The sequence below is a fragment of the Nuphar pumila genome, chromosome 17 (assembly GCF_984573655.1).
Source record: "Nuphar pumila chromosome 17, dmNupPumi1.hap1.1, whole genome shotgun sequence".
NCBI classification, from domain to species: domain Eukaryota; kingdom Viridiplantae; phylum Streptophyta; class Magnoliopsida; order Nymphaeales; family Nymphaeaceae; genus Nuphar; species Nuphar pumila.
In genome coordinates, this window is record NC_143265.1 from 7,081,192 (window position 1) to 7,094,252 (window position 13,061).

Sequence of the window (13,061 nt, forward strand, 5' to 3'; positions counted from 1 at the left end):
GTATGTTTTTTTTATAGTGAACCCGATTGGACCCGACGAACCTGATACCATACCCGAGAATCGGGTCGAAGTCTGGTTCCACCTGAGTCCAAACCAAACCCGACCCGTTGACACCCCTACCTAAAACCCAATCTTCTAAGTTAGTTCTTTTGTTTGTTTTTATATAATCAAGAATGCTGTAATCTTCCAAACGATCAGTGTTTTTTTTTCCTTGGTTGTATGTGTGTGTTTTCGAAAATAATGTTTGTCTTATTATTGCATCAGATGATGCAGAAAGAATCAAATGGAGGGAGAGTTTTTGCTCTAGAAGAAGAACCAGAGACCTTGCCATGGCCAGAGCAGTTGGAGACTTTTGCATGAAATATTTGATAGTTGTATTATTTGTATTTGCTTTGAAAACTGGATTTGGTTAGTGCCACCTGAATGAGGTGACAATTGCTGGATGGATGAATTTTTTAGCTTTCCTTTTTCAAAGTGCATAAACTCCCTGTCTCTTTTCTGCTCCATTTGTTGTTTCGTTCTGTCATTCAAGACCGTTGTGGTTCTTAATTATACAGAGCTCGCTCAACCATCGGCTAGGTTGGCCTCCCTTGTTCAGGATTTTAGATCTGGTCAAATGGGCATGATGCTAAATGAAACACGCTATTGGATTTCTGATGTTTTTTCAAAATTCTGACTTTACAGATGTGATTTATATGCTTGTTTTTATAAGAATATTCTGACCCATTGATAGGTTTTTATAAGGTTTCAAAACTGGCCTACAATTTACATAAATTTTGAAGACTTCCAATACCATTTTTCATCCAAAATGTATGATTCGTGTATCAATTTCTAGCAAAATTAATCAATATGAACACTACAATGGAAATCCAATAGTATGTTTCATCTAGCAATGTGCCCATTTAGCATGTTCACATCTCTCTCTCTCTCTCTCTCTCTCTCTCTCTCTCTCTCTCTCTCTCTCTCTATCTATATATATATATATATATATATATATAGGCTATTAATAAATGTAAGAAAATAATGAATAGAAATCACTATTTTCTTTAAAAAAAATCAATTTTTTTAGATCAAATGTTACGAACGTGACCTCCATGGGTTTTTTTAGTAGGAAACTTGTTTTGAATCATGTGATTATGACAAGTAATTAAGCTTTTAAAAGAGTCCAAAAATCAATGACTTAAGGTGACGAAAATAACTCAAAATTTCACATTTTTACATCAGAAAAGCATGATTCAAGGCTTGATACTTAGCAAACAAACCGTTTCAAACACATCTGTGTGGTTAGATTGAGTCGATACAACTTGTACTTATGATTTCTAGCTCATTAGTTTCTTACCTTCATTAGTAGCAAATATTTTCCCTATACATGAGTGAATATTAGCTTGTTGACACAAACGAAAACACAAATCCAAAGCATGTGAATTTCACCAAACTTTGCAATATATATTACCATTTTTTATGAATCTCCCTAATTATCACTTACTCAAATGATATCTACAAAACCCTATGCAAATTTCAAACTATATATCCGAATTTAGTAAAATATTTGCAAAGTCTTTAGGTTTCAGTTATTGAAAGTTTATAGATATGGTTATGCTATTTTAGTATAATATATAAAAAATGATCGTATTGTATGGATAATTTGACATGATTTCCTAAAAACCCTATATTTTTTTATATTTTTTTAATATTAAAACTCACAAATATCCAACATTGTTAGGACCTGTTATCCTTCGCAATTGTGAATTGATGGCTTATTGCGATAAAATTATACCATCCATCAGCTAGTACAAACTCTCACTTGAGTCAAGAATAACACATTTTCTTATGTGGACCTCACGAACTCACATAAATTTATTTGCAAAAATTTGGTGAAACTGAAACCACCAAAATCACAAATATCATTCCAGTTTGCATATACTTTATATTTTTGCATAAATATATTTGCGAACCTCCACTCTCAAATATCCTACTTTTTTGCATATACTTCATGAATCACATAAATATATGTACGAACCTTCACTTAAAGGGAAACAACAAAATCGCAAATATCCTACTTAAATATTTATGAATTTATTAATATATGCAATTTTTCTTAATATTTATGAAGCTCTTGAATTATATATATAATTGTTTTTGTACTTAGGGTTTCTTCTTTTTGTTTGTGCCTGCAAAGAACTTTTCCATGGAACCCTTACAACAATTTCTATATAATTTGGCTTTGCATTCCGAGGATGTTGCGGTGTCATCGACTTCTCCATCTACAAATTTGAAAGATGAGTTTCATACAATATATACATATGTACCCCCATGTGTGTTTTTGTTTAATATGTCAGCCTACAATTAGGGGGTGCAAACAGATCCAACTCTTGATCATTTAATATCCCCATGCGTATTTATATTTGGTTGTTGCCATGGATGTTTTTTATATGTTTTCTTATGTTGTCATCGACTTCCCCAGCCACCAAATTTTTTATGCCCCAAAAAAGCTCTGATTCATTCAACTCATGTCGTTTCCAATCCAGTGCCCAAGGAACAAGTCCTTATGCAAAGCGTTACTTCTTCTTTTTTATGTAGAGCTTACTATGTTTACAATTTTTTCATAATATATATATATATATATATATATATATATATATATATATTTGTTTTTGTTGTAGATGATTTATGATTATTTTCTTTTAGTTAATATTTGTTGTCTTGTGTTGGTGTAATGGGGCTAGGGTTCACTGTGCACAAGCACTGAAGATCTATAGCAGTTGTTGTAGATAGACAATAATGGGTCTAAAAGGGGCTAAAGTACACTATCATAGGTCTCATTACACTAATTGGAGATCTATAGTGGTCTCCAAAAGCTAGTACCTTTAAGGAATTTATGACTTTAATATCTCATAAAATCAGATATGCAGAAGACTTATTGAGCTTCCGTTATAGTTATTCTTCAAACTTAAACAATCAAGAAATATGGATAGATGTTTTGGATAATGATGATATAGAATCATTGTTATTTCATGATGATGTTTACTTGGATATATGCAAAGTTAATCAAAGAGTAATTGACGAAAGAAATGATGTGAATCCCGTGCAGAATGTGCATGTATCCCAGGCATCATCTATCAAGCCAAGTCATTTGCCGATTATCCAACTATCTCAAACAATAGACAATATTGATGTTGTACATGATTAATGGATCACTACAAAGGATCGGGAACCACATGGTTTCACGTGCGTAATAACGTTAAACTAGATTTATCTTGCAATTCTTAATTTATTTTAACTAGGGCAATGAGCACTTTGTTCTTTGGGAAATAGACATGAAAGAAAAAGACTTTTGGTTGTACAATTCCACGTTGAATACATATTTAGCATATAAAAACCTTAAACAACTAGTACAATAACATATTCAATAATACACTCATTTTGTTGGATATGTTTGTTATCTCCTTTTCGTTCATATGTGTTACATGTTTATTTTTTTAGTGCAATTTTCATTTGACTGTTATAAAGATTGGACGACGCAGACCATAGAGGATATTCCTTAACAAGAGAACGAGTAATTACTTTGCATTTGTTTGTTAACTTATTTTGTACATGTACATGTTCTTCACTTGGTATTTTTTTAGTATATGCGAATAAGATATTTGCAAATTTAGTGGTTTCTAGTGTTTCACACATATATTTATGCGACTCATGAAGTATATGCAAAAAAGTAGGATATTTGTGAGTGAAGGTTCACAAATACATTTATGTGAAATCGTGAAGTATATGCGAAATGAAATGATATTTGCGATTTTGGTGGTTTTAGTTTCACCAATTTTTTGCAAATAAATTTACACGAGTTTGTGAACTCCACATAAGAAAACATGTGTTTCTGGATTTAAGTGAGAGTTTGCACTAGCCGATGAGCGGTACAATTTTATCACAATAAGCCATCAATTTATAGTTATGAAGGGTAAAAGGGACCTTTAAGAATTTGTGTTAAATTTGCAAGTTTGGACATCAGGATTATATAAAAAATTATAGGGGTTTTAAGAAATTATGTTAAATTATTCATATGGTATGATTATTTTTTGTATAATATATGTGAATTTAGTGAAATATTTATAATGTTTTAATTAATAAAAGTTCAAATATTTGTAGTGATTTTTATAAAAACAAATTCTAAATTTGCATACACATTCATATGTTGAGTGATTTTCATAAAAACATATACTAAATTGCATACACAGTCATAGGTGCAGTGATTTTCATAAAAACAAAATTTCAAACTACATATACAGTCATATGTGCAGTGATTTTTATAAAAACAGATTTTAAATTACATACACAATCATATGTGTAGTGATTTTCATAAAAACAAATTTTCAAACTGCATACACAGTTATATGTGCAATGATTTTCATAAAAAATATATTCTAAATTGCATACACAGTCATATGTGCAACAATTTTCACACAAACAGGTTTTCAAACTGCATAGACAGTCATATGTGCAATGATTTTCATAAAAATAGATTATTAATTGTACACAGTCATATATGCAGTGATTTTCATAAAAACAGATTTTCAAACTGCATACACAATCATATGTACAATGATTTTCATAAAAAGATATTATAAATTACATTAACATGCTAAGATTCATCATGAACATAAAAACAAAATTTCTAAAAGCATTAACATGCTAATATTCATCATAAACATCAAAAACAAAATTTCTAAAATCATTAACATGCTAAGAACATGAACATCAAAAATAAAATTTCTAAAATCATTAATGTAAAACCTGCAAAATTTTGGTAATTATTGAAATAAATAAATGTTAAAATTCTTCAAAATAAATATGATAATATGATATGGATTTGATCCAAATGGATCTTGAATCCGAATAAGATCAAATGAATCCAGTAATTGGATTTATTTAGGACAAGTGGATTCAGATCCTTGATGGATCCGAAATCCAATTTCAATTCAATTGGATCTCAATGGATCCAAATATGATCAAATCTCAATGGATCCAAATATGATCGAATCTCAATCAAGATCCAAAAATCTAGTTAGTGAGTTCAGAAGATCTAAAGTGTATTTTAAATCCAACTTGAATTTGAGATCCGAATCCCAACCCAATTGCAATTGGATCCTGATGGATCCAAATATCTTGTGGTCCCTATTCGAGAACCAAAGAACAATTAACAAAGTTTCGTAGGTGTGTAAGAAAAGTTGGGATAATCCACTTGGAAAAGGTGAAACCGTTTAGGAAAAACACCAAACAAGCGTTTATTTAAATTGATTCGGACAAAACTTATAATGAAATGGAATGCGGCGTAGTGGAGAGGCTTGTTACTTCTTAGGGTTTGATGCAAGATCAAAACCCACCGTGCGCACATGCATGTTATGAAGAAACGTATCTTCCTTTTTGACATAAAAATCGGAAATAGGCCTAGACGAGTTTAAAAAAAATAAAAATCACACCACTTGCAATGAAATGTGAATTGGTGCAGTGGTGGGGTTTGTTGCCTATGTGGGGATGGTCTTTAGTTCAAAGCCTCTCGTGCGCTTGGTTTTTTTTTTTACACAAACTAAACCACGTTTTTACTTTTTAAAAAAGGTAAAATGTGGGGCCAAAGAACTCCTACATTTTAGCCATCTCCAACAAAAAACGTGTGTAGAGTTGCTACTCTTTTTACTTTTCCACGTTCAAAGCCTCCCGTGCGCTTGGTTTTTTTTTTACACAAACTAAACCACGTTTTTACTTTTTAAAAAAGGTAAAATGTGGGGCCAAATAACTCCTACATTTTAGCCATCTCCAACAAAAAACATGTGTAGGGTTGCTACTCTTTTTACTTTTCCACGTTTTTAGGAAAATCCCACCACAAGAGGAGGAAGGGTACCGAAAATAAAAAACAAAATTAGTTAGAAAAGCAAAAATCCAACTAAGGAGGAGGGGCAACTTAGGAAGGTGAGTGAGAAGCCTTAGGAAAAGGAAAACCGTGCATGGATTGCACGGTTTCCACTTTTTTTCAAAAAGATTTTTGAAAACCTATTTTTGAGGGAGATAAGGTAGGGGAGTAGCCCCTTGGAAAGTCGTGAATCCACGATTTTGGCTTTCATCTCTCTCTCTCTCTCTCTCTCTCTCTCTCTCTCTCTCTCTCTCTCTCTCTCTCTCTCTCTAAGCCACCATTGTTAACATGAGAGTTCTTTCTTCACCTTACGTGGAGCTCCAACCAAGAAGGAAGCGATGTCGTTCGCAGGCTCGATTCTTCAAGTTGAGGTAAGGGGTATAGTATCTTTGTGCATGTGTTCGGTGCCCTGTAGCACGAATACACTGCAACAATTTTCAAAATTTTTTGTTGTAGGGCACAATCTCCATATGCTTGTGCTTAGCTTCACAAGGCACATGTATGTGTTGGATCATCTATTTACATATAGGATGATACATAGAGGTTCAACCAACGACCTTCACCATGGCGGATGCAAGGTCTCTTGGTAGTCCTATAAGTATGCACGTTGTCCAGTGCTAAGCCGCATACAACTGGTTTATTGCACATAGTTACAAAAATATATATATTTATAATACAACCTTGATTCAAATGCCTGACTATTTATATCTACTCTGTGCAAATAGGCTTTTGTATTGCCTTGTTTATAAAGAACCGCGTTCACACATAGTGAGTGGTTCATATGGAGAACGTTGAATCAGTGTTGATGAACTGATGAAGTTAGGCGTCACGCCTATTAAATTGGTTATATTGGAAAGAACGCTACTTTTTAGTTTGTATAAATACAATGTGATCATTTTAGGATGCACGTTAATTTTTGTTTATAAAAAAAAAAAACAGACAACATGGTTCCAGACGCATGCTAAAATTTGATGTAGATCATTATACGCATACAACATGTATGCATGATAGGGTACCATGACATACATGATTTTGGGTTGATTCTTCCTTTATAAGCTCTAAAGTTTTATTAAATACCATTTTGGTTATGTGTTGTGCTTGTTGGTTTTTCACCCTATGGTAAATCTCTAGAATTTTTAATTTGAACGGCCATGTTATTATTGGATTCAAAACAAGTAAATGGTGGTTACTGATCATTTTTGTTTGTAGTACATGGCTAAGACTTTCATTTGTGAACAACATGGGTTAATTGAGAAAACAAACTTTGATTCCCGAGATAGATGAAATAGACCCTTTGTACATCACGTTTTACAAATAAAAAAATAATAATTGTAATATATATAGGTGTGACATACTCTCATGTTCTGATTTTTTTTGTTCTTGTGACCGATTATATGTTGATACACATCTCACCATATGATATTAAACATTTTGACTATTCGTTAGGATATACATGGACATCCTTGATGTATACGAATTTCCCTAAAAGAATTTAATAACAACATATGGATCGACCTGCATGATGGTTCTTAGAAATATTAACAAAATTTCATCATCCGTGGGTATACCTTTCCATGTAACATGTTGGATTGTTTAAGTACCATTTCAAAATTTATTTTACTCTTGAGTTGTGATATAGAAACTGTAACGCCTCAAATAATTAACTTGAAAATTTTGGAATAAAAAGTTTTTTTTATACTAAACAACTGCGTAAAAGCTTTATTAAATCCTTAATCAAATTATTTGGGCGGGTTACAAGTGATAGCACAAACATAAGGCATTAAGTAAAATAAACTCTTGCATTGAAATACTACAAGTTATCAATTACAGCTTAATGATTTATTACAAGTTAAAATCTTTCAGGACATCCGAAGAAGATATGGTCACATAGCACCGTCTGCAGCGACAATCGCAATTGCTCGCCATTCTGTTTCCTGAAAAATATTAATTCAGAAGGGGTCAGACTACCTCGTCTGAGTAAGAAGCATAATATCCATATGAATGTCCACAATGTCATATGTACAAGTATATGTGCAACTTGTTTAGATAAAACTAGTAACCTTTTAGACAAGTGATGAATGTACAGTTCACTAAGATCAAGTATTTCATGATATATTTCATAAGCATCAAAGCATGATACATCATATGCATGAACCATATTTAGGTTATCATATTTCTGCATTTAAAGAAAATACATGTCTGAGCTATGCATCACACGAGTGAACCAAAATCATACCCTAACCATAGAAACCTCAAGTATTATGCGACTACTTGAAGCCCTTCAGAAATGCACTAACTTTATATTTTCTCTTGTTAATTACCCTGTGGGTACGCACATGCATTCGACATCGTAGCAGATCGAGACCACATGGGGGTTTATTATTTAATAACCCATATGACTAGCCGTACGGATATCCAGAGAGGACGTATCATGACTGAGAGAGTACTCTCCAATGGCTAGAACTAGAATTAGGATGTACTCTGTACTTCTGCAGAAGACTTGAATCTACCACCTAGGACACATTGGTAGTCCTGGCCCCCTAACTCCGAGGACTGGGGACCGGGTGAGACGCCTAGCTCTCACAAAAACAAGAATGTCCCACGGAGTTTGTACCATCTACCCTCTCCACGGTAGATCATGGGTCCAATAACATACACCATCTTTCAGGTGTACCTAGAGCCCTGAGAAACTAGTAACATATATTGTTTCAAGTATACCCAGTATCCTGGGAAACCAATAACATATACCGTCTTTCAGGTATACCCAGAATCCCTTATTTATTTTATATGTGCATATTTTTTATTCTTGTTTGTTTGGGTCTAGTAACATACACCATCTTTCAGATGTACTCAGAGCCCTACGAAACCAGTAACATATACCATCTTTCAGGTATACCCAGAATCCTATTTAGAAATTGGTAACATATATCATCTTTCAAGTATACCCAGAATCTAGAATTTTCATTTATATGATCATGTATTAATTTAGCTTTTGTTTATTGTGCTAGGGTATGTGTGTCACACCCCACTGATTATGCTACTACATGGCATATTCCAAACTTTAACATTTCATAAGTGCTAGTATGGCACCATCCGCATTCTGTGAAGCTATAAGCTCAGTTTTAAACTTTCACCTGCTCATGGCAGGTCAAATGCTCTTACTTTACTATTTTTTCGCAAATAAGCACATACAAACTGACACTAGACATGGACATAATCATTTGTACGCAATCATCATGAAATCAATGCATAACATAATTGCTCACATGGCATCACAAGAGTTTTGTATGCATAGCTTCCCTATTGTACCACCATGCCACTGTAGTTTTCCTTAATTGGACAGTTATAACAAACATATGCATTTAACAACAGGCCATATACAAAACCGTATGCAATATGAATACCTCATTGCTATCTCGTTCAATTGCCGTATTCATTAACACGTAACATTTCTCTCTCTAGGTAGACAATACAATCATTATGCTATTTAATCATGTGCATTGCAGTGAGGTGTGCCATAATCAATGTCTATCTAAGGTGAGTATGTGCATATTCGTGAACTCCCAATGAAATACATATATCATTTAAAAGGGAGAGTATCATGTGAAATTGCCATTTTCTTTTTCTACATCATACAAACCCCGAAATGAGAGAAACATTCATTTTAGAGAATGAATAGTGCAATATGCAACTATTGCAAAAGTGGGTCTGTGTACACGATGATAGCCAACACTATTCAAATTTCTATATTTCTTTAGATTATTGAATAAAATGAGGATATGTATAAAATTTAGGTCTTTCGAATTCAAGCATTCAGTATTTAGAGATAGCACAAAACCGTTGTCGCTCAAAAGGATTTTATATATATATATATATATATATATATATATATATATATATATATATATATATATATATATATATATATATATATATATATATATATATATATATATATATACTCTGGAGACTGTGGTCGGGTTGTAACGCATCATTGACATGTAGCAATATTGTTGTAGCTACGACTAGGCATAGGAAGGTCTCTAAGAGTCCCAAGTATGAACCTATATAATATATATATTGAACCAAACTCGGGTCAGATTTAGGCATTACTAAGTCTGACTTAAGCAGATATAAGCTAATTTGGCCTGGTTTCATAATTCTGTTTGGATGAAACTAAATTAAACTAATCTAGGAATTGACTAGCTTAAAACTTGAAATTTACACTTAATTTGGTCAAGCAGTGTTTCGTCGGATTTGGGTTCGGGTTTGAATACACAACTCAATAAACAACCCGAATTCGATTATCAATCAATTATAAAGTTTCCTACTAAACCAAAGTAATGTATATATATATATATATATATATATATATATATATATATCTATATATATATATATATCTATATATATATATATATTAAAAATCAAGTTGGTACCGCAACAAACCCTATAGAGACAACACGTGGTGTTGTTCCGGTTTGCAATGCCCAAGCCAACATAACACCCTACACTGGTTGTGAACCAAAAAGCATGGCAGCACACAACCCAAGTAGGGTCGATAGAGCCTCAGGTCTTGATGTCGGGCTGATCAGGCATGGCTGGTCTATCCAGCACATGTTACCATGCTGTGCGGCCAGGAGCCTACTACCCATAGAACAAAAAGTTGTGATCAGAAGGCCCAGTCGGCTACTATGGCAGTGGTGCTGTCCAAGCAATAGGTTGAGGTCAATGTCGACCTCCGTCCAACGTGCCCTTGTGTGATGACAACACGACAATAATCCGGATAGGGTGTTGTGTGCTTTGCTGAGTACACTGTGTTTGGTATACAAGGCCGACCAAACCATGTCTCCAGTTGAGCCCAAGCTACGACGCCAACAGATGACATCGACTGGGATCTAGTCATCCAAAGTTTGTCCCTGATTTCCCATGCATGTGTATGAAAAAAAAACTCCTTTTCATATATATAGTGATCTGCAATCAGATTTGAGTAAAGTGCGAGTGTGCATACATTATCATGTAAAAACTATATACTACAAACATGGTGTATAACTGAGTAAAGTGCGAGTGTGCATACATTATCATGTAAAAACTATATACTACAAACATTGTTTATAACGTTTTATTCAAATCTGTGATATCTATGTACACACACACACACACACACACATATATATATATATATATATATATATATATATATATATATATATATATATATATATATATATTGTTCTTTCCAGATCTGACCCAAATTACAAAATACATGATGAACCATTATGTCTCGGTCATACACATTTATTTTCTGTTGGTATATAGATCTAGGATGAATTTCTTAATAATATGTCAACTACCGTATGGTCCAAAATTGCTAATTTATTTCCGAATGTATACAAACTCAAACTTAATTAGAGGATAAAACTATAATCACACACACACACACACACTATATATATATATATATATATATATATATATATATATATATATATATATATATATATATATTAAACTCAAATGGGAGATTTCAAGAGAGACGATAGTGCCAGTTGTGAGTGTATTTTGTTTATATGATTAAGTCACCAGTACACCACATAAACAAAACCGTGTTCATATAAAGTTCGGAAGGAATCAAGACACATATATAAATTTGTTTTTTTTAAATCCTTCATGACTACTACCTACGGCTGAATGTAGGTGTACACGTCTGAAGCGTGTGTCCAGAATCCCAATTACAGATTTACGCCTTCACGGTATTTATAAATATACAGATCCAAAAACCCTTGGATCTGTATGTATTATACATACTATGGTTGGTTTTCATGAAGCCATGTAAAAATTTCTTAATAATATGTATATATATATATATGGTTATGGAGTTCCGTGGACATACCTATAGAAACCTAAGGAGACCGCTGCATCAATCCTGGCTAAGGTTGCTAGTCGAACCTATGTGTATCTTAGTATATGTAAACCGAGGGTCCAACACATACACATACCGCATAATACTATGCACACGCATAAGGAGATTATGTCCTTACCTCGTGAAGTGGTGAATCCAAAGGTATGGTGTTCTTTCTTTCGGACGTATGGTATCCCCGCGCCAACTCCTTGTCGGGATCAATGGTGGTTCGTGCGTTCCCTTACGTCGTTCGGCCGTACCGTATGTGAAAAAGAAGCTCGGTTCACCTCTCTAATGGAGGAGGACCGGCTGGAATGGAAAAAGAGAGAAGGTTGGGAGAGGAAAGGGAAGGAGTTTTCAAGGCTCTTCGGTTTTTGTAAGGTCTCTAAAAAAACATCCTTCAATATTGATTTAATTTTTTTTCTCTTGATTTTATTGCAGCCCTAAAAAATGGCTGCCCATTTTCGTTTTTGAAACTCCCTTCCATTTTGAGAATATGGAAGGGAGGCTCTTTACCATGCTGGACGGTTGGGCTTCCAAGGTGGCCCAACCGTTCAACCCCTCTTTCTTTGGAAAGTCGCCCCCCTCTCCGTTTAAGTCTCCATTTATTGCCCTTTTGAATTTCAAACAAAAAGAAATCCAAATGAAAGTTACCTATATAGTTTTTTTTGTAAAAAGGCTTCATTTTGGCGCACAGAGAATTTGAACCAGGGTTCTCCTCTTTAAGGGGTAACGAGCCCCACCAGTGCATTGTGATTCATTTTGTTGCAAGCTCTTGCAACAAAATTTTATATATATAAATATAAATATATATATATAGATATATATATAGATATAGATATAGATATATTGCCTTGTGGCTAGTTTCAAAAAAAGAATGACGGTTTTTTGCAAAATTCTTGGTGCATAGGGGGATTCTAATCGGAGTTCTCCTCCTTGCGAGGTAACGATCGTACCACTGCACCATTGCTTGCTTCGTTGTGTAACCTTGCAACTTTATTTCCTTTATATACGATTTTGGTTCTTGACAAATCTCAGATACGAGTTAGATCTAAAATTATATTTTAGATCTTCTGAACTTTCTAACTATGTTTTTGGATCTTGATTAAGATTCAACCATATTTGGATCTATTAAGATCCAATTGGATTTTAATTGGGTTTTGGATCTATCCAGGATCCGAATTCATTCATCGTATCTAAATCCAAATACTAGATCCATTTGATCCTGTTTGGATTCAAGACCCATTTACATTAAAT